The following is a 22,047-nucleotide window of genomic DNA, read 5'->3' on the forward strand; positions in this document are numbered from 1 at the left end:
AAGCAAACAAAAAGCCAGGGCGTATCTGCACATAGGCCAAGAACACCAAGGAAAAAGAGAAGAGTCTAAAAGCTTTAAGAAAGAAAAAAACAGGTGACACACAGGAATAGGTAGGAGATGACACTGGACATCTTAATAGCAACATTGGATGCCAGAAGACAATTCTGAGCGGGGGTGGGGGGCGGTGGGGGGGGTGGAATACTTACCAATTAATACCCGGCTAAACTGTCAGTCAAGTCTGAAGGAAGAATAAAAGTATCTTTAGTCATTCAAGGCCTTGGAAGATTCACCTTCCAGGTTCCCTGTCTCAGGAAGCCATTAATGGTTGGACTCCAGCAAAATGAGTGTGTAAACGAAGAAAAAAGATAGCATGGAACAAAGGAAACAAAAGCCACAGGGGCACCTGGGTGGCTCAGTCAGTTGAGCCTCTGACTTGGGCTCAGGTCAAGATCCCAGGGTGCTGGGGATGGAGCCCCGTGTCATCGGGCTCTCTGCTAAGCAGGGAGTCTGCTTCTCCCTTACCACGCCCCCCTTCATGCTCTCTCTCTCTCTCTCCCAAATAAATAAATAAAATCTTAAAAAAAAAAAAAAAGCCACAAAGGGAAGCTACAAGCATGCAGGACACCTAGAGAGCAATCACTTCACAGTGAAGCAGGATGATGGCAGATTTGGAGAGGGTGGTCTCCAGGAAAATGATTATTAATATACTTGAGAGTTTGACAGAATTTATAGCTTTATAAATTCTCATTGATCTATTCCTATGTACTTCGTTATTTTAATTACTATATTCATATTATGCTTTGATATCTAGTAACACAAGAACGTCCTCATTATTTTTCCTTTTCAAAAGTTGCTCTTTTGGATAAGCTAAACATTTAAATTGCAAAACAATATACACCTTTGAGTCCATGAAAAATATTATTGGGATTTTTATTCTAAATTATAAAGTATAGTAGGGTTAATATTTAGCTGGTATGTACTGCTTGGTTCTTCTAGTTGTTTCTAATTAGCAGCCATTTTGATTACTTGACATCTGTGACTCTGTGACATACCAATTTTAAATATTTTAAAATCCCTGTGGCAGAGAATGGTAGCTGGGCATATAGCTGCCCAACCTTACTATACTTCCCAGTATCCTCTGCAGTTCTCTTCAATGAAATGCCCGCTGAAGCAATGAATGTCACTTCTAGGCCTGGCCAGTAAAAATTTCTAGGCTTATCCCTTTGTGCTCTCCCCTCCCTCCTCATTTCTTAGAATGATGATGGTGACAACCAGAGTCACCTTAGAATATCATAAAAAATGACAGAGACACTATAATCCTGGACCCCTGAAGAACCATGTAGATAAGAGCCATGTGGGCAAAGACCTCCCATCCCTCCAGTCCTGCCATTACTGACAGGAAAATCTGCTTTGAACTATTACAGAAGAGAGAAATGAACTTATTGTCTTTAAACCACGGACAATTTTTAGCTCTACTTAGCCTATCCTAACCAATATAATGACTAAATAAATGTTACACTTTTAGAAGGCAATTTGATGGTACTTATCAAAATAGTAAAAGCAGAAATATTCTGATACAGCAATTTCATTTATTTATTTTTTTTTTGATTGGTATCATTAAAATCTTTTTTTTTAATTTTATTTTATTATGTTATGTTAATCACCATACATTGCATCATTAGTTTTTGATGTAGTGTTCCATGATTCATTGTTTGCATATAACACCCGTGTTCCATTCAATACGTGCCCTCTTTAATACCCATCACCAGGCTAACTCATCCCCCCACCCCCCTCCCCTCTAGAATCCTCAGTTAGTTTCTCAGAGTCCATAGTCTCTCATGGTTCGTCTCCCCCTCAGATTTCCCCCCCATTTTTCCCTTCACTATAATCATCAAGACAGTATGGTACTGGCACAAAAACAGACACATAGATCAATGGAACAGAATTGAGAGCCCAGAAATGGACCCTCAACTCTATGGTCAACTAATCTTCAACAAAGCAGGAAAGAATGTCCAATGGAAAAAAAGACAGTCTCTTCAACAAATGGTGTTGGGAAAATTGGACAGCCACATGCAGAAGAATGAAACTGGACCGTTTCCTTATACCACACACAAAAATAGACTCAAAATGGATGAAAGACCTAAATGTGAGATAGGAGTCCATCAAAATCCTAGAGGAGAACACAGGCAGCAACCTCTTCGACCTCAGCCGCAGCAACTTCTTCCTAGAAACATCGCCAAAGGCAAGGGAAGCAAGGGCAAAAATGAACTCTTGGGACTTGATCAAGATAAAAAGCTTTTGCACAGCAAAGGAAACAGTCAACAAAACCAAAAGACAACTGACAGAATGGGAGAAGATATTTGCAAATGACATATCAGATAAAGGGCTAGTATCCAAAATCTATAAAGAACTTATCAAACTCAACATCCAAAGAACAAAGAATCCAATCAAGAAATGGGCAGAAGACATGAACAGACATTTCTCCAAAGAAGACATCCAAATGGCCAACAGACACATGAAAAAGTGCTCAACATTACTTGGCATCAGGGAAATCCAAATCAAAACCTCAATGAGATACCACCTCACACTAGTCAGAATGGCTAAAATTAACAAGTCAGGAAATGACAGATGCTGGTGAGGATGAGAGAAAGGGGAACCCTCCTACACTGTTGGTGGGAATGCAAGCTGGTGCCGCCACTCTGGAAAATAGTATGGAGGTTCCTCAAAAAGTTGAAAATAGAGCTACCCTACGACCCAGCAATTGCACTACTGGGTATTTACCCCAAAGACACAAATGTAGTGATCTGAAGGGGTACGTGCACCCCAATGTTTATAGCAGCAATGTCCACAATAGCCAAACTATGGAAAGAGCCAAGATGTCCATCAACAGATGAATGGATAAAGAAGATGTGGTGTATATATACAATGGAATATTATGCAGCCATCAAAAAAACTGAAATCTTGCCATTTACAATGACATGGATGGAACTAGAGGGTATTATGCTAAGCGAAATAAGTCAATCAGAGAAAGACATGTATCATATGATCTCACTGATATGAGGAATTCTTAATCTCAGGAAACAAACTGAGGGTTGCTGGAGTGGTGGGGGGTGGGAGGAATGGGGTGGCTGGGTGATAGACATTGAGGAGGGTATGTGCTACGGTGAGTGCTGTGAATTGTGTAAGACTGATGAATCACAGACCTGTACCTCTGAAACAAATAATATATTATATGTTAAAAAAAAAAAAAGAAGAAGAAGATAGTAGGAAGGGAAGAATGAAGGGGGGGAAATCGGAGGGGGAGACGAACCATGAGAGACTATGGACTCTGAGAAACAAACTGAGGGTTCTAGAGGGGAGGGGGTGGGGGGATGGGTTAGCTTGGTGATGGGTATTAAAGAGGGTACATATAGAATGGAGCACTGGGTGTTATATGCAAACAATGAATCATGGAACATTACATCAAAAACTAATGATATAATGTATGGTGATTAACATAACATAATAAAATTTTTTTAAAAAGTAAAAAAAAAAAAAAAAAAAGAATATACCATACAGAAATACTTAAATAAGCAGGTAAGGTTTTTATGTACCAGGATGTCCACTGCAACATCATTCACAGTAACAAAAAACTGAAGATAAACCAAAGGTACATCTTTAGGGAAATGCTTAAATAAATTATAAGTATCCAATGAAATGCTATGCAGCTATTTAAAAGAAGCAGCTCTGTGGCATGCGGATAAATGATGTCATTTATAAATTAATGAATAAAAATTTGCAAATAATATTCATAACATTTTCTGGGTTTTGTAAAACAACTATAAATATATAATCTAATATATATCTAATATGTAAAATTCATATGTACATTATACATATTTATATGTACATAGAAAATGGTCTAGAAAGTTATATACCAATATATTAGTAGTGAGTATCTTTGAAGATTAGGAGCACTGTGATAGTTTTAAACTATGTCCGCAAGTACTTCCGTATTCCTCTTTGCAAAGGTGAGGCCCAATTTCTATCCCCTTGAGTGTGGCTGGATTTAATGTGTGTGTGTGATTCAGAGATGAGGTTATAAAAGACATTTGGATGCCTCCTTACTCTGTCTTTTGGATCATTCAACCTTGACACAGCTAGCTCTTACCTTGAGAGAACACCTAGCAGCTGTAAGGTGAGGTCCATGTGTTAAAGAACTGAAGCCTGCCACCAAGCAGCACTCTAACTTGCTGGGTGTGTGACTAGATCCTACCTTGGTAGTGGACCCTTCGGCCCCAGTCAAGCCTTCAGATGACTACCATCCCTGCTGGCATCCCCGCAGCAATTTGTGAGAAACTCTGAGCCGAGAACCACCCAGCTGAGCCATTCTGGATTTCTGATCCACAGAAGCCAGTACGATAATAGATGTTTATTGCTTTAGGCTTTTAAGTTTTGGGGGTAATTTGTTATGCAATAATAGATAACTAAAATGAGTATGAAGAGAAGGGTAGGGGAGAGCACTACTTTAAAATTTTTTTATATTCCTCTTCATTGTTTACTATTTTTATAATTAACATTTGTAATTTTTAAATAAAAAAAACTTTAAAGAGGGCAACCTTTAAGGCTCATCATTTGCTGGACCTAGAAAGAATCATACATATTTCAAAAAACATGTAAGAAACTCTTCCAATGACTAGCAGAAGTGACTGCATATATAGAGAAACAGGCCAAGAATATATAAAATATCTGCTGCTAGTGATATAAAACATAAGATTTTGTCAGTCATCGATCTTTATTATGTTTTTCTGCCTGAATATTACCCAGTCATCCCCGACCTTGCAAAGCAGAAAACCACAGAAGGGCATTTCTCTCTGTTCTACAAATGTTTCTGTTTGTGTTAACAAAGGACAAAGAGCTCCTTTCTGATTTTTTTCCTTCCAGAACCAGTACTTAAACTTACAGTTTTGATTAATGGTAATGCCCCTAGTTAAGACACCAGCTGAAGAAGGTAAGTAAGTATTTAACATCTGCTTCTTTCTCATCACTCCATAGCCTTCCTCTGGGTTGTACCCATTTGAACTTCAGTATTTGTCTTTTGCTTACATTATTTCTTCTCTTCTACCCAATTATTGTATCTCTGTACTCCTTGGGCAAACCCAGCAAATCAGTCCAGCCAGGTTGCAATGCAAGGACTTCCTGAAAAAAACCATTGACTTAATGACTTCCCCTCTTCATAGTTACATTTAATTCCTGTTAAGCTAATGGCACCAGGGGACTGATGTCTGCATACTGTAGCAAATATTCCCATCATTTCTTCCTCTCCACTTAAAAACATTCTTTAGCTCTTACTAAAGTTAAGGGCCCCAGAGTTCTTTATGTGAGTATTGCATATACTGTTATAGGGATTTTTATTCATGTACCAGATTTTTTAAAAAAGTAAATATTAATCTTTCCTGTTGTATAAACTAAACATCTGCAATTTTCCATATGTAATGATACCATCAAGGGAGAAAGGAGTGTAAGAGAAGAAGGGGAAAAGTCATTAAAAAGAGAATGTTAGGCTGGCTATTTCAAAGAAATCTAGACCTAGCCTGACTGAAAAGTTAAAGTAATTGTTCAACTTGAACTACATCATCACCCAAGTTGGGGTGCTCAGGGCATTCCAGTCATGGCTGTTCCAGCTAACCACCCAAGTAGTATAAAAACTGCTCTCAACCTGTTCTTATTCATTTTTAGTATCCAGGCTTAATTAGCGTTCAGACAGGAACTTGACACCTATTTGGCGCACTTAAAATATGTTAGTAAAATAATCGTCCCAATATCCTCCAGTAGTCCCCTTTGCTAACATAGTCAAAGCATCCACTATAATATTCCCGAAAGACAGTGGAGATCTATGCTGTTTTGACTATGGAAAGCAGGTCTTTTTGGATACTGAGTGTTTTATGGTCTCATTTGGATTGTGGTGGGTAAATAAGAGTGAAATTAAGTCCAAATAAACTGGCTCTTAAATCCCCATACTTGTATGGATTTATTTGGTCCTTTGATGTCTTTTTTGTTTCTCTGTTGGAATGTTTCAAATATGCACTTAAGTCACCCATAGAAAAGGCTGCTAATGTAAATGGACATGTGTTTAGAATGGGCTGTCATCTTAACCTTCCCAGAGATGCAAAACCCATAAAGCACAAAGGGTCAATTGGAATTACCTCTTCTGTTTCTTCTTTTAAATATGAGAGGTTGTAGAGTTCAGAGTGCCCTTTCCTTCTCGTCTATTTATTCAGGTGACTTAAATTTTGGCTGTTATAAGGAGGGGTTGACCCTCAACTCTAGGACATTCTTTTTAAAATTGAGTTTTAACTTTCATGCCTTACTGATTATTTTAAGAGTACTATCTGAGGCTTTGATACTCCATCTTCACTGTGTTTCCCATTAAAAAAAAAATCTATTAGGAATATAAAAGTGCGTAATCTGAAGTATTTGAACTCATATTGTAAATGCTCTTCAAGTTAAAAAAAATTTTTTTATCAGAAAAGTAACACTAAAGAAAAATTGGAAAGCAGAGGGAAAAATCATCTGTAAACTATGACTCAAATACAAGTGCTGCTAAAATAGACCTACACAGAGGTGAGGTGGGACATTGACCCAGCCAAGCACATCCAGGTTGGTATATTGAAACTGGTACATACCAACTCTTAAAAGCCCTAGAACCAAGGGGCTGTACAAGTGTACAGACTGCCTTTTACATATAACATTTTATCACAAGCATTTTCAAGTAGAGTCTTCATAAGAGAAGGAATTCTGTTCCTTCAGGTTTGTCATTTTTTTAGAGTATACTTAGAAAAGTCAAAATCTAGCTATATTATATCAACGGCTTCAACTTGGGTTGAATACTTAAGGTCTTACAGTTAGCTGTATAGTAGAAATGAGACACAATGTAAAAACTATTTTAAAAGCTTAAAGGATCATCCCCCCCTTTGCTGAAAATTACATCCCTCGAAGAAGCAGTTCAATGGAATGCAACCATGTTCTACCTGGGACGTCTAGGTTAGATCAGTCTCCCTGGCATGCTTGAGTGCATACTTCCCTTCAAAATGTGAATCCCTCCCAAAATTAGTATATTCGGAGCAGTAACAAAAATGTGTGTATAATGCTTTTAATGAACTTAACGAAATGACCCGCACTCTCTAGGGATTAAAGGTGAGATTTATGTAGTAGCAAATGGAGCTCTTGAAAGCAATTGGGTATCACGCTGGGTAATAGGAAGCATTCTGAAGTGATCACTTGAAGGTTTTTGAGGAACAGAAATAGCATAATGCTGCCTCTCAATTTTATGGCAATGTCTGTATGATCACCTTGGCATCCCTAATATCTCTTTCTCCACAATCTCATTTTAGTCGTTTTTGCCTCTGGTCTTACGGGATTTAGTTTCAGATCCTAGGTTAGGTTAGTTCAGTTGGTCACCTCATTGTACTAATGAGGCCACAGAAGTATGTACTTTGGCTTTGTGGAGAGAATTCTCTCTTAACAGTAAACCTTTCCTTCACTTTCTGTTTCCCTATCTCGCCCAACCCCCCGAGGCTAGGAGATTGTGAGCCGATGAACATATGGGAGGCTTAGGGAAATAATGGAAAAAGCACTGATTTTGGAATCAGATGAAACTGAAATCAAGTGTACTCGTTAGATGGGATTCTTGGATAAATTACTTGACCTGTCTAAGCCTCAGATTTCTCATCTGAAAATTAAAGTTAAACAATATCAAGGTTTGTTATGAGAATTAGGTAACATGAGTGGTATGACACAGCTGTAGGGAGGTGGTCCTCTCAGTAATGCTAACTCTTTACTGTTACTAGTGCTCCCCTTCCAGCACATGGTAGGGTTGAACTTCATGGCCCACTTTTGGTTGAATGGGGCCCTGAAACTGGTTCTAGCTAATGAATTGTGAGCAAAAGTGATGTCTGTTTGAAACTGCCTGTGTAAGGCCCTTTCCTTTTGACATGGTGATAGGCGACATTCAAGGTGGTGGCTGTTCTCTCAGCTTGGGCTCAGTGGCTACTGAGGAGAATGTTCCTGCTGACCCACCTAGGGTGAGTAGAATAAACAAGAAATACATTTTGACATTTTCAGACACTGAGATTTTGGTATTACTATTACAGCATAACCCAACCTATCCTGTTGCTTTCCTTTATTTGAACAACAAAGTATAAAAACGGAGAGAAGAAAAAAAAAAAGAGAGAGAAGAGGAACACAGTTTACTTAGTGGATTATGGAGACATCTGACAGATATTCTGATTTCTCCCTAGTCTTATGGTAAAGTTGTATTTCCAGACTGAATCTAGAAACAGCTTTCCTGGTGGTAGAGATGGATGTATGTTTCAGCCCAAGTAGAAGAGCTTGGGGACGCAGAGATATGAGGGCAAGCTATTTACGGTGTCATAAAGGACACTTGGGGAAATCCCCTAGGGCTTTCATGTATTTCAGATTTACTCTTGGGTGAATCAACAATATTGTCCTCTCCCTATCCCCTACTGGCAGTTTTACTTAGAAAGCATTGTTGAGTTCCAAAGAAACAAATCTGTTATATTTATAAATAAAAATAAAGACAGTATCTCTTGGAAAGGAACATTTCTTTTCACTGAATAAAATTTAATTTTGAAAAAAATAAATGTTAGTCAGAATATTTAAATGTCCTAGTCCCTTCCCCTTCATTGAATTACTAGATTTATCAATAAAATCATCTTCTCAGAGGGCTAGTTGAATATGGCCTAGTAGCAATAAAAAAAAATGCAATAGAATGGCAAATTTTATTTTAACAAACATTATTACATCCAGTGTCTCTGAATAATGAGAATGTTTACCAGCCCAAGTTGATAATGGGGGATTTTATGCATTATTTACTGTTAACTGAATTCCAGAATAATAATGGTGAACCTCTCTTAGTGCTCGTTGTAATGACAGCTGATTCATAATCATGATACTTTACAGAAAAATAAAAGGTAAACTTTATAGTAAGGTATTATGTTGGCAGGCAGTATGCTGAGTGCTCTGAGCAGGATTGCATTCAGCTTCATATAACAGAACTCCAACCACAGTGGCTTAGCCAAGTGGAGTTCGTTTTTCCATGTACAAGAAGTTCAGAAGCAGGTAGTTCATTTCTGGCACAGCTGCTTGAGAAAATCCTCAAGGACCCAGATTCCTCCTAGCTTCCTGATCTATCATCCTTAGCTTTTGTTCTCTTGGTTACAAGATGGCTGCTTTTCTTCTAGGTGTTCTCATGTTATATGGAGTGAAAAAGGAAGAGCAAACAGCAAAATACACATCCTGGCTGGCTCTTTCCTCCCCCCCCCTTTTTTTATATCAAACTATTGCTTTTCTGGAAACCCTTCCCTATAGAACAGAAACATATGGTCACCAGAGCTGTAAGGGAGTCTGTGGAGGGAGTATTTTAGCTGGGCATATTGCTACCCCAAATGAAATCGTGTTTCTGATAATAAAAAAAAGAAAGGTAGAATGGATCTTGGATAAACAACTAGCAATATTGTCCATTAAGCCTCAAGGGCATTATCCCAGATCTTTCAACAAACCTATGAAGAAGCTACCATTATTTCCCCATTTTATACATTAGGAAATCGAGGCACGGAGGGCTGAAATCACTTACCAAGGGTTACACAGACGGTAGGTGGCAACACAGGACGAGGCTAGGCACCCTATGGAAGATGATTCTCAAGTACTCACAAAAGGCAAAAATGGCAAGCTGATCGAGTTTGGAGCTTGGTTCTCCTGTGAGTCCTCTCACTGCTTAATCAATCACAGAGAGCCAGCTGGGGGCATGGCCAAGGTCTCTTGGGCAATTTGCCAGCAGGTCCCTATGGGAGGCAGTTATGCTGTCATACTTTCCTTGATGTAACCACATACTCTCAGACTCCAAATAGTCTTGAGGCAGCTGTGACAAGCATCAGTATGAGCCTGCTAATGAGGCAGAGTTCATGAGTGCAAAAAACTTCTTGGCACATCATGATTCTGGGAAGCAACATGGGTTGGGGGAGGGGTGACTTCGAAGGTGTGGTCTTCTGCCCTCTGGGTTTAGGGAGCTTTGTTTTAGGAAGGGTATAGGCACTTTGGGCTCAGGGAGAGAACAAATCATTTTGAAGCAACAAATATTGACAAAAATTTAAATAGTCATTAAAATGCCGGCGGTGGGGAGGGGGAGCTGTTTGTACTGCCCTGTTATCTTTATTCATTGTTTTAGTTAACTTTAACAGCTCCTGGCCTGTAGTAAAATACATGAAGTATAGCAACAAGAAAAAAGGCTCAGCTCAGGGCAGGAGAGCAGAGGCACTGGGAGCCAGCCAGTGTTCTCAGGTTGTAAAATAAAATCTCTAGACCAATCGGACACTGGCCTCGGGCCATGGCGGTGATTAATGCCAGAGTTGTACAAAGTGCTATGGTGGGAATGGTTAGCCAGGCTGTAGTGTGTGTGTGTGTGTGTGTGTGTGTGTGTGTTGGTTGGTTTTTTTCTTTAAAGCAGCTTAACATGAAAAATAATTTTTAGCTGGTTTGAAATCTAAAAATAAGAAGGGTCGTTACTTTTCTTTTTTAATTAAGAACTTAAGCAACTTTATAGGAGAAAAGAAGCCTAAGAAACATTAACTCTAAACTGGTTACATCATTCCAGTTCTCTCCTGATCTTTGTTCAGATACTTTCACACAGTTTTATACAATTATAATTGTTAGAGTAGAAATACAATTCTGGGTTGTATTTTTCCACTTAAATTTATTTTATATGAACATTTTCATACTTATTTGAAATATATATTTCTTTTTTTAAGCTTGAGTATTTTATTACGTAGATCTGCCATGGTTTGCTTAATCATCTCCCTATTGTTGAGCATATGGGCTGTTTTCATGGTTTTGCTGTTATAAATGATGCCACTTCCAACATCTTTGTACAAATTCTTTATTTCCTTTTTTTCCTTGAGGTTATTTCTTTATTCCTTTTGGTTATGTTCCCCAATATGGTATTATTTAGTCAATAGGTATGAAGAAGTTACTTGTCTCAGTGCTGTGACTTAACAGTGTCATCAGCAATGTAGAAACCCACCTGCTTTTCCACATCACCGGATGTGCTATTTATTTGCGTGTTGTCCCTTGATTCCCCATCTGCCCTTCCACACAATCTGCTTCAGAATGCTAGGGTGAGGAGCCTGCAAACCTCATTTCCCAGGCTTCGTTTCTAGCTGGCTTTCTGTTAGGTTCTGCCAATAGAAGTTTCCAGCAGAAAATTAGGAGACATTCGAGAGAAAGAGGGGAGAAGTCATAGTTCTCTCTCCTTCTGTTTCTGGCAGTATCTCTAGAAGTGACTTCATTTCTGGATGCCCTCTCCCTGGTGTTCCCAGCATCCTGTTTAGCACTTCCAGTGACAAAGTATAAAGTGCAATCCTATTTTATTATAGTGTAACCTCCTCCTTTTTGTTCCCTCAACTGCTGTCTTTCTGTGTTTACTAATCTCAGGGTTACTGACTTTTCCATTTTTGACCTTTCAGCTCTCCCAACAATATAATTTCCTATATTAAATGCTGTCTCTTTGAAATATCTAGTTTGGTTTCTATTTTCCTGACTGGACCCTGATATATAAACTGGATCTTATAATTCTAACATATATTTTATTAAGGCAATATGTGTTGATGGCTACCCAAAGTCTTATTTTTCATTTGTAAAAATTACGAGTGGAAATGGATTTTCTTAAACCTGTGAACATTTGACCCATTTGTCATCAACCTACTTGTTCTACAAGTCTCTACAACGATAAAAATCTCTAGATGGCTACATATATGTGCATTATTTAAAACAGTAAATCACTTGCATTTAACTGAAAAAATAAAAATAAAACTGTACACATTTCATTAGCAAATTAAATTGTAGATTTAAATCTAGTCTTAGAATCTTTATTCACTTTTGTTAGCTTATTTTTCTGTTTTAACAAATGCTATAGTGGATTGAGTGGTGGCCCCCAAAAGATATGTCTATGTCCAAATACCTGGAACATGTGAATGCTAACTTATTGGAAAAAGGGTCTGTTGATGTAATTAAATTAAGGATTTGGGTATTAGATCATCCTGGATTATCTGGGTAGGTGCCCAAAATCCAATTACAAGTGTCCTTATAGAAGAAAGGCAGAGAGGGGTGCCTAGTGGCTCAGTCAGTTAAGTGTTTGCCTTCAGCTCAGGTCATGATTTTGGGGGACTGCTCAGCGGGGAGTCTGCTTCTCCCTCTCCCTCTGCCCCTTACCCCTCACCCCTGCTCGTGTTCTCTCTCTCTCTTTCTTGCAAATAAATAAATAAAATATATTAAAAAAAAAAAGGGCAGAGAGAGATTTGAGCCAGACAAATAGGAGAAGAAAGCACAGACACACAGAAGGAGAAGGCTGTGTGCAGTTGGAGGCAGAAACTGGCGTTATGTGGCTACAACCAAGAAATGCTGGAAGCCTCAGAAGCTGGAAGAGTAAGGAAGGATTCTCCCCCACAGCCTCTGGAGGGAGTGGAGACACTGCCGACACCCTTAGTTTAGACTTCCAGCTTCCAGAATTATGAGAAAGGACATCCCTTGTTGCTTTAAGCCACTGAGAGTTTGTGATTTGCCACAGCAACTATAGGAAACTCATACAAATATTATATAATTTCAATATCTACTGTTGAAAACTATTTTTTCTTTATTCCATTTGTAGTATTCAAAGTATGTACACGTTAAAAGGGAAAAAAAGCACATAAATATTGCCATTAGACAATTGGGTTTCAGATGCTTCTTTACTTGTATCCATCTCTTACTTAGTATTTGTTCCCACCTTTTTTAGGTGAGATTTATTACAGGTTGTTCTGTTCTTTTCTGTTCCATTTTGCTGATGACTCAAATAAACCCGATAATTAGGCCTCTGTGTCATTCATGTTCAAGGGAAAAAAAAAACCTAATAGCTTTTTATTGAGCCAAGACTATTACAAATAATTTGTCTTTGTCTATCAGATGTTCCTTGACTTACAGGGAGCCACATCTCAAAAACCGATTATCAATTGAAAATACCATGACTCAAAAATGCATTTAATACCCCTAACCTACCAAACAGCATAACTTAGCCTAGCCTGCCTTAAACATGCTCAGAGCACTTCCATTAGCCTACGGTTGGGCAAAATCATCAAACACAAAGTCCCCCCCCCCCCCCACTTTTTAAAGAGTGTGGAAAATCTCATGTAACATATTGAATATGGTACTGAAAGTGAAACACAGAATGGTTGTGTGGGTACAGGATGGTGGTAATTGTACCAGTTGTTCACCCCTGAGATCCCGTGGCTGACCAGGGAGCTGTGGCCCACCACCACTGCCCAGCGCCATCAGAGAGGATCATGCCACATAGTGCTCACCTGGGAAAAGATCAAAATTCAAAATTTGAAGTACAGTATCTATGGAATGTGTATCACTTTTCTGCCATCGTAAAGTCGAGAAATCGTAAATGAACCGTAAGACAGGCACCAGATGTATGGTTTTTCCTTTCAATCCTTTTTTTTTTTTTCATTTTCAAAAATCTGTTTTCCTGTTCTTTTCCCTTTCTTTTGCTTCTTCTTAGACATATGATTCCCAACCTGTTTTTTTGTTTTTGTTTTTGTTTTTTTTAATGGTAAGGAGCTCCTGGGTGGCTCACTTGGCTAAGCCTCTGACTCTTGCTTTCGGCTCAGGTCATGATTCCAGGGTCATGGACTTGAGCCCCATGTGGGTCTTCGTGCTCAGCACTCAGCGCAGAGTCTGCTTGTCCCTCTCCCTTTGCTCCTCCCCCTGCTTGTGCTCTCTCTCTCTAAAACAAATAAATAAAATCTTTTAAAAAATTGTGGTAAAGCACACATGCTTATTTTTTAATCACCAAAGAGCCCCTTGATTATTTCCCCCCATATAGTTCATAATTTGGAGGATTTTTGTCTTTAACCTATATTTGCCACAGGTGGTGGATATTTGTTGGTTTGCTTCTCCCTAATCAGATATTCTTTTGGGAACTTACCCTTTCTTGGTGTAGCCCACATGCTTCAAGGCAAACTAACCATCTCCTCTAACACCAGAGCTAGGCCATGATTGACTTAGGTAATCAGCACATTCCAGCTCTGTCCACTGACATTGATTTAGATAGAAGAGGGCATTGGACCACATGGTCCAATCAAGGTCAATTTCAGGGCTCTTGCTTGGAATGTTGGGATAGGAATGTGCATTCTCTCCTACTGGATATAAACAAGGAAGCATACAGCCCAGCTGAGGTTGGTAGTTACCTTACGTTGTTAAGGGGAATTGATGTTAAGATGAGGGATGAAGCTTACTTGTACATAGCTGAGCAGAGGAGGAAAAGAAAATGGATCTTTGATTACCTTGGTGAGTTTCTGGATCATCTAATTTTGAAGTTTGCTTTACCTGTGGCCTTGGCACTTAAGTGAGCCAGTAACACTGTTATTGGTTAAGTCCTTTTAAGCTGAGTTTTTTCTGATTCTAGCCTTAACCGGTATATCAGGATATAATTATTTTTATTAAGACATGTAAATTTGAGTCTTTGATCCATAATTGTAACACCTGTTACCATTTATCTGCTATGTGTCATTACATTGAAAAGTAGGTACTATTATTCAGCCATAAAAAAGAATAAAATCTTGCCATTTGCAACAACATGGATAGAGCTAGAGAGTATAATCCTAAGTGAAATAAGTCAGTCAGAGAAAGAAAAATACCATATGATTTCACTCATATGTGGAATTTAAGAAACAAAACAAATGGGGGCACCTAGGTGGCTCAGTCATTAAGTGTCTGCCTTCAGCTCAGGTCATGATCCTAGGGCTAGAATGGAGCCCAGCATCGGACTCCCTGCTCAACAGGGAGCCTTCTTCTCCCTCTCCCTCTCTCCCCAGCCCCCCCCCCCCACTTGTGCTCTCTGGCTCTCTCTTTATCTATTTCTGTAAAATAAGTAAATAAAAATCTTAAAAAAGAAAAGAAACAAAACAAATAGGCAAAAAGGGGAAGAAAAGAGACAGAGAGGCAAACCAAGACACAGACTCTTAACTGTAGAGAACACACTGATGGTTAACAGAGGGGAGGTGGCTAGGGGAGATGGGTGAAATAGGGGATGGGGATTAAGAAGTGCACTTGTTGTGATGAGCACTGGGTAATGTATGGAAGTGTTGAATCACTATATCGTACACCTGCAACTAATATTACATGGTATGTTAACTAACTGGAATTAAAATAAAGACAACAACAAAAAGAAAAGTACTTACAATCATAGTCATTAAAAATATAACTCTTATGTGAGCTGCAGAGAGGAGTAGAAGGGCACAAAAGGACACACAGAAGCAATCCTTCATTTTATTTTATTTTTTTAAATATATTTTTTTTATTTATTCATTCGAGACACAGAGGTACAGAGAGAGAGAGAGCATGGGCAGGGGGAGAAGCCGAGGGAGGGGGAGAAGCAGACTCCCCGCCGAGCAGGGAGCCCGATGCGGAGCTCGATCCCAGGACCCTGGGATCATGACCTGAGCTGAAGGCCGACGCTTAATCATCTGAGCCACCCAGGCGCCCCTTATTTTATTTTTTAAGATTTATTTATTTATTTGAGAGAGAGAGAGTGCATGTGCCCGTGGGGGGGGCGGTGCAGAGGGAGAGAGAATCCTCAGGCAGGCTCCACACTGAGAGCAGAGCCCAAAACAGGGCTCAATCCCAGGACCCTGAGATCATGATCTGAGCCGAAATCAAGAGTTAGACACTCAACCAACTGAGCCACCCAGGCGCCCCAACTTTAAATTTAATAATAGGCACTCTTTCATTCTTAAAATGTTTTTTGAGGGGTGCCTGGCTGGCTCTTGATCTTGAGATCATGAGTTCAAGCCCCTCACTGGGGTTAGAGATTACATAAAAAAAATAAAATAATTATTTATTTGAGAGAGAGAGAGAGAGCAGAGCAAGAGAGAGAGAAGCAGGGGTGGGGGTTGGCAGGGGTGGGGGGTGAGGAGAAGGAGAAGCAGGCTCCCTGATGAGTAGGGACCCTGATGCAGGGCTCAATCCCAGGATCCTGGGATCATGACCTGAGCCGAAGGCACACGCATAACCGGCTGAGCCACCCAGGTGCCCTTAAAAAAATAAAATAAAATAAAAATGTTCCTTAGTGCACTCATTGCAGGAAACTTCTTGGTGGGGGGTGAGGGGGAATCCTTTATACACATTGCTTCATCCTTTTGCTATCTTACAGTTTCCTTTTACCTCCTCTCCTTAGAAGCAAACACAAATTCCTCTCCTTGTCACACCCAGAGCAGTCTGGCCCTTATCTGTGATATCTTGCTAGTTAACTCATACTCGGGACCAAAGGTCTCACTTCCTGACCCAATAAATGTTTTCCCAGTAAAGATCTGCTACAGGGGAATTCTGATGCCAGTTATTAAGATAACAGTTTCACCTTGGGGTGCAATGAGGTTAAATCACTTTGCCAACAGCTCATAGCTAAAAGGGGCAGAACTGGGATGTGACTGCAGGTCTGCCTGTCTCTAAAGCCTAAGGCCTTTTTATTAAGCAATGGCAACTCTCAATGAGAACGTTAAAGGTGTGACTTCTGAGTCTAGGTTGGACAAGGGCATACAGCTTCTGCCGTGGCTCTTGGGAACTCACTCTGTAAGCCTTTAGCTGCCATGTGAGACGTTTGGCTATGCTGCGGCCACCACGTGGAGAAACCATGTAGCCAGATGGAGAGATGCCTAAGAGGCCCTAGCTCTTCTAGGTACCAGACCGCACTGAGCTATATTCTGAATGTAGCTCATGAGGCATCCTGAGTGAGAACTCCCTGGCTGAGCCCAGACTGTGGATCATTATTGTACAAAGACACTAAGTTTGCAGTGGTTCTTCACACAGCAATAGATGACTTGGAAAAAATGCAGAATTTATATTCACTCAATCATGCAACATGTCCCTTGTCCTTATGGAGTTCACATTCTAGCAGAAAAAGCTGTCAACTTTTAAGCCACTCTGCCGTTTAGCTATGGGCATTATTTATTGTACAGATTGCTCTTGTCAAGGGCCTCTGGAAGTTATGTTTCAATCAACATCTGGAGCCAGTCTTTGTTTTTGGTACATTCGTCATTCTAAGTGATGATACCCAGGACCCTTTTTTAATGGCTTTTTAAAAAAAGTATTATTTTGGTTTTCAACTTCCTGAGTATTTTTCCCCAACTGATTTTTTAAAAAATTAAACTTTTTTGTTTTGAGATCATTGTTAATAACACATGCAGTTGTAAGAAATAATTCAAAGCTGTCGTGTAAAAACAAACAAACAAACAAACAAAAAACAAAGCTCTCCTGAACCCTTTACCTAGTTTATTCCAAACAGTAGTATCTTGCAAAGCTATAGTGTACTGCCATGGGGATATTGACGTTGACAGTCAAGAAACAGAACATTCCCATCACTACAAGGATCTCTTCTTTTTTTTTTTTTTATGTTTTTTATTTTTTATTTTTTTTTTAAAGATTTTATTTATTTATTTGAGAGAGAGAGAATGAGAGACAGAGAGCATGAGAGGGAAGAGGGCAGAGGGAGAAGCAGACTCCCTGCCGAGCAGGGAGCCCGATGCGGGACTCGATCCCGGGACTCCAGGATCGTGACCTGAGCCGAAGGCAGTCGCTTAACCAACTGAGCCACCCAGGCGCCCCTACAAGGATTTCTTCTGATGTCCTTTCATAGCTCCCTCCCCTTCACATCATCCCTGACTCCTGGCAACCACTAACCTGTCCTCCATTTTTATAGTTTTGTCATTTCAAGAATGTTATGTAAATGGATCTTTCATTATGTAACCTTTTAGAATTGGCTTCTCTCATTCAGTATAATTCCCTGGAAATTCATCCAGGTTGTGTGCATCAATGTCCATTCCTTTTTTTTTTTTTTTTGAAGATTTTATTTATTTATTTATTTGACAGAGAAAGAGACAGCTAGAGAGGGAACACAAGCAGGGGGAGTGGGAGAGGGAGAAGCAGGCTTCCTGTGGAGAGGGAGCCCAATGTGGGGCTCGATCCCAGGACCCTGGGATCACGATCTGAGCCAAAGGCAGACGCTTAATGACTGAGCCACCCAGGCACTCCAATGTCCATTCCTTTTTATTGCTGACTAGTATTCCATGGATGTTCCACAGTTTGTCTGACCATCCCTTGGTGGAAGGATGTCTGGATTATTTCTACTTTTGGCTATTACAAAAGAAGCTGCTATGAACACTTGTGTATAGGTTTTTGCATAAACACAAGTCTTCATTTATTTGGGGTAAATGTCCAGGAGTGCGATTGTTGGGTCATATGGTGGTTGCATGTTTAGTTTTTTTTAAAAGAAATTGCCCAACAGTTTTCAAGGGTGCTGTTTCATTTTATATTTCCATCGGCAATGTATGAGTGATTCAGTTTCTCCACATGCCACCTGATTTTGAATGGTAAGTTAAATATAGTTTCCCAGATAAATATTAGGACATTTTTTCCCCCCTTTGCAGGTAGCAATTCTTTGTCAACAAGCTTTAGGCCTCTAACATTCTGATTGGCTCTTAGGGGTAGGATGAGGGAGTGAAGAATTAGAAAGAAGATGAAGACCGATGAGGACACCATCTAATTTTAACCCCCAGTGACTGCTGTCTTATTTTGGGTTCCTGATGTCTTGTTTTAACCTGTTTCTATTGTAATTGTATCAGTAATCTCTTTCCCTTCAGGAGGTCTTTTCAAAGGCACTGAAAACCTTGAAGAGAAGCAAAGAGGAGCTGTAAAAGCAAAAAAAAGGCTTAGGAAGAGCTTTGAATCTACTGAAAGGTAGCAGGGCTTTAGCTATAGCTCACTAGGTAGTCAAATCAATCTTTACTAAGTAGCTGGTTTTTAGAGCAAATGCTCTAGGTAAGAGGTGACTTCTCTAATGAAGCCCAGTGGTTTAATTTCTCGTGATAATTACATTGTGCCCTATTTTCTCTCAGGCAGACATGACTCCTGTTAAAGCTACTGAAACATTGAGACATGACACACACAGAAGATAGAGCAAAAGTTTATATTTAAACATTTCTGCCCCAAATTTAAAATGTTCAGATCCTTAATAGACTGTTTTAGATAGAGCTTCTAATTATTGTATTAAAATTCCAAGACTAGTTTAAAAAATAGTTTTCTAAGTGCAGGAATCCTGCTTTATGTACATTTTGTCTTGGAAACTATGTCTGTCTATTCTGCATCGCCTCTTAGGGGAGAAACCTCTCTCAGTTCTAGGAAATTGATTATCATCATCATCATCATCATCAATATTCCTCATCTGTTTCTGGATTATGTTGTCTGATCATCAGAGGCAAAACAGCAAACTGATTTTGAAATAAAACCGAAGTTTCCATTTTGGCTAGGCTGTCCATATTTATGCTCCCCACCCCCACCACCTGGCTTAAACCGAATCTTTTGGTAGGTGTTATTCCCTGATTTATATTTCTTCAAATAAATACGCAACTGCAAAGGAGGTTTGACTAGTGCTTACAGAAAATATTTATATGGGTTCAAGCTCACAATCTCATTAGTGTTGGTCAGCACTATTTCACAGAATTGAAAGGATGGTTAGTTATTAGTAATGTAAGTAAGATTGTAGTGGCACTTGCAAAGAATCTGAGCAAGAATTTTTTAAAGGAGACCTCTCCTTTAAATCAATACATTGTGTAATTAAGAATTTCCATATATTGATTTGCATAACGTGAGGTACACTTATATTTTATATATACTGCGATTTTTCCTCTTTAACACAGGAGAAATATGTAACTCTGTAAATGGCTCCTGACTGCTTCTGTTTGAGAGAAGAACTGTCAATTTACCCCCAGATGAGCCTCTGAGAGCTTAATTGGAGTTATTATCTACTACTAAATCATCTTTAAGGCACTCTTCCTTTCACATTTGGCAAATGTGGGCATTCTGGACTCCTCTGATCAAGACTTTAGGTTGTTATTCCAACCAAAGCGGCCCTGGGTAATGGAGAGGGAAAAGCATAGCTTATTGTCGACTAAATAAAAGTTAGCTTTTGTAGAGCACTTTCTAATTTCTGAAGCACTGTTCACCTTATTTCGTTTAATCTTCCCAACAAACCCGTGAGGCAGAGATTCTATGCTCTCCTTCTTATTTCATAGATGAGAGGCCAGAGACTTGAAAAGACTAAATGAATTGCCAGGAATCACAAACAATAACTGCCAAAGTCAAAACCGGGATCTAGATTTTATAACTCTAGTGTCAGTGTCTTTCATACAACTTGTTGAGAAGAGCAAAAGCACCACTCCCAAGGTGGTGAATATTAAAATGCATTTCTTATACTCAAAGTTAACAGCACATTTCTTTGTAAGCCATCTTAACCAGACATTTATTGGAAGGATTACTACCTGATTGCATTACCTCGCCCTTCCTAAACATGGGAAATTTCTATTTCTCCCTATAGACCATTTCACCGTCGGAAGATTGAACTAAATCTACGTTTAAAATGTTAATCAATGGCATGCCATCTTAAACAAAATTCTCCTGGGATTTTAGTTACTCCTATATTCTTAAAAGGAAGTGTGAACCCCTGCATCTATTTCCCTATTTTCTTCCCTCAGTGGATTCCTGATAGGTTTAAATAATTCACTGCCTAGCCCCTTTTGGATAAGTTTCTACAATATTGGGAGGCCATGTGCTAGACCTGCAGAGGGGTTTATATGTCCCATTAGATGACTCTTAATTTGACTGCCTGGCTGTCTACAAATATGGCTTTTGATATCCCAAGACAAATGTCTGCCATTAGCCCACCTCTCCATGGTGTTGATACACGTGTGTGACCATGAATTGTTCTATACCCAGGAACTGTGTAGGGTATACAATTTCATTGCTTTTCCCAACAGATTTCTAACTATCGCCCAATTTATTTCAGTATTCCCCATGTCTTTAAAAATGCTTTTCCTCCCCAAAGTGTTAAAAGGGAAAGGAAGAATGAATGGACCAAAGGAGAATGCATTATGTAAACTTTAAAAAGACACTCCAAAATAGGCAAAAAGTGTTTGTGGGCTGAATTATTTTGAGTCTGGATTTCCTACCTTGCCTTAATTTTTTTTTTTTTAGTCCCATCTCAGTTTTTGTATTTAATTCCTACACTGTTTTAAACATTTCACTTCTCACTATGTATTCTATACTACACATACCATAATAAACACTGGCTCTGATCCTAACTTAGGCTTGATTTAAAATAGAAGTACTTAAGAATCTGAGCAAGGGGAAAAAAGCATACTAACACTCATGAGACACATTCTTTTCTCACGCCTTCTTCAGCCTATTGCCCTGGGCAGTAAATTGTACAGTAAAATAACCAGTTTATTATTTGCTGTTTTCTTTCGCTCTGCTGAGAAAAGCTACCATGCTGGCAAACCGACAGAAAATTTTAAAATGGAATACAATGTATTGCATACATGTTTGGTGAATGTGTTCAGCATATAACATTAATGTAATCTATATTTGTCTTTCAATTATTTTTTTCAGCTGGAATCAACAGAAATGTAATGAGTGAGTTTTTTAAATTCAATGGGATGATCAGAAATGCTCTAAGGAATGCAAGAGGTGATTCTTGCTCTCCGGTCCCCCTAAAAATAAGAACAATCACCTAACAACTAACTAAAAATATCTTTTTTTTTAAAGGGAAAAGCAGATATTTAAAAAGCATTGGAATTTGTTTTTTGAACTTGTGCTCAGCTAATACTTCATATTTTTAGATTCTTAGAAAATGTTCAAAGTTTTCTCTTACAGACTTAATCTTAATGAATCCTCCCCGCCACTTTTTCCCCCCTCACCCATGAATTCTGATTACTCTGTGTTTTTGGCCTTGTCTTCTATAAAATGTACCATTTTCACTCACAGCTTAAGACAGCTTTGATGTTCTTAGTATGACATACTATATGTAATGTTAGCTGTTTAAAGCTGAAGATCAGATTGTGCATAATAACATATGTAGTTTGGATTATGTAAACACTACAGAAGAAGGGGAGACAGGGCCCTTCTGTG

The 22,047-nt window shown here is 39.1% G+C and overlaps 1 long non-coding RNA gene across 5 annotated transcripts in view; it reads right to left on the minus strand.

The window, feature by feature from the left end:
* LOC118521782 (uncharacterized) overlaps positions 1 to 9,771 on the minus strand; it is a 37,270-nt gene extending 27,499 nt beyond the window's left edge. For all 5 annotated transcript variants that reach the window (XR_013446754.1, XR_013446757.1, XR_004910298.2 and 2 more), the window contains exons 1-2: positions 9,635 to 9,771; positions 207 to 238 (exon numbers count right to left, since the gene is read on the minus strand). This is a non-coding gene — a long non-coding RNA (uncharacterized LOC118521782). The remainder of the gene's footprint in view (positions 1 to 206; positions 239 to 9,634) is intronic.
* Positions 9,772 to 22,047: the final 12,276 nt, after the last annotated feature.

This window comes from Halichoerus grypus, chromosome 4 (assembly GCF_964656455.1).
Source record: "Halichoerus grypus chromosome 4, mHalGry1.hap1.1, whole genome shotgun sequence".
Lineage (NCBI taxonomy): Eukaryota > Metazoa > Chordata > Mammalia > Carnivora > Phocidae > Halichoerus > Halichoerus grypus.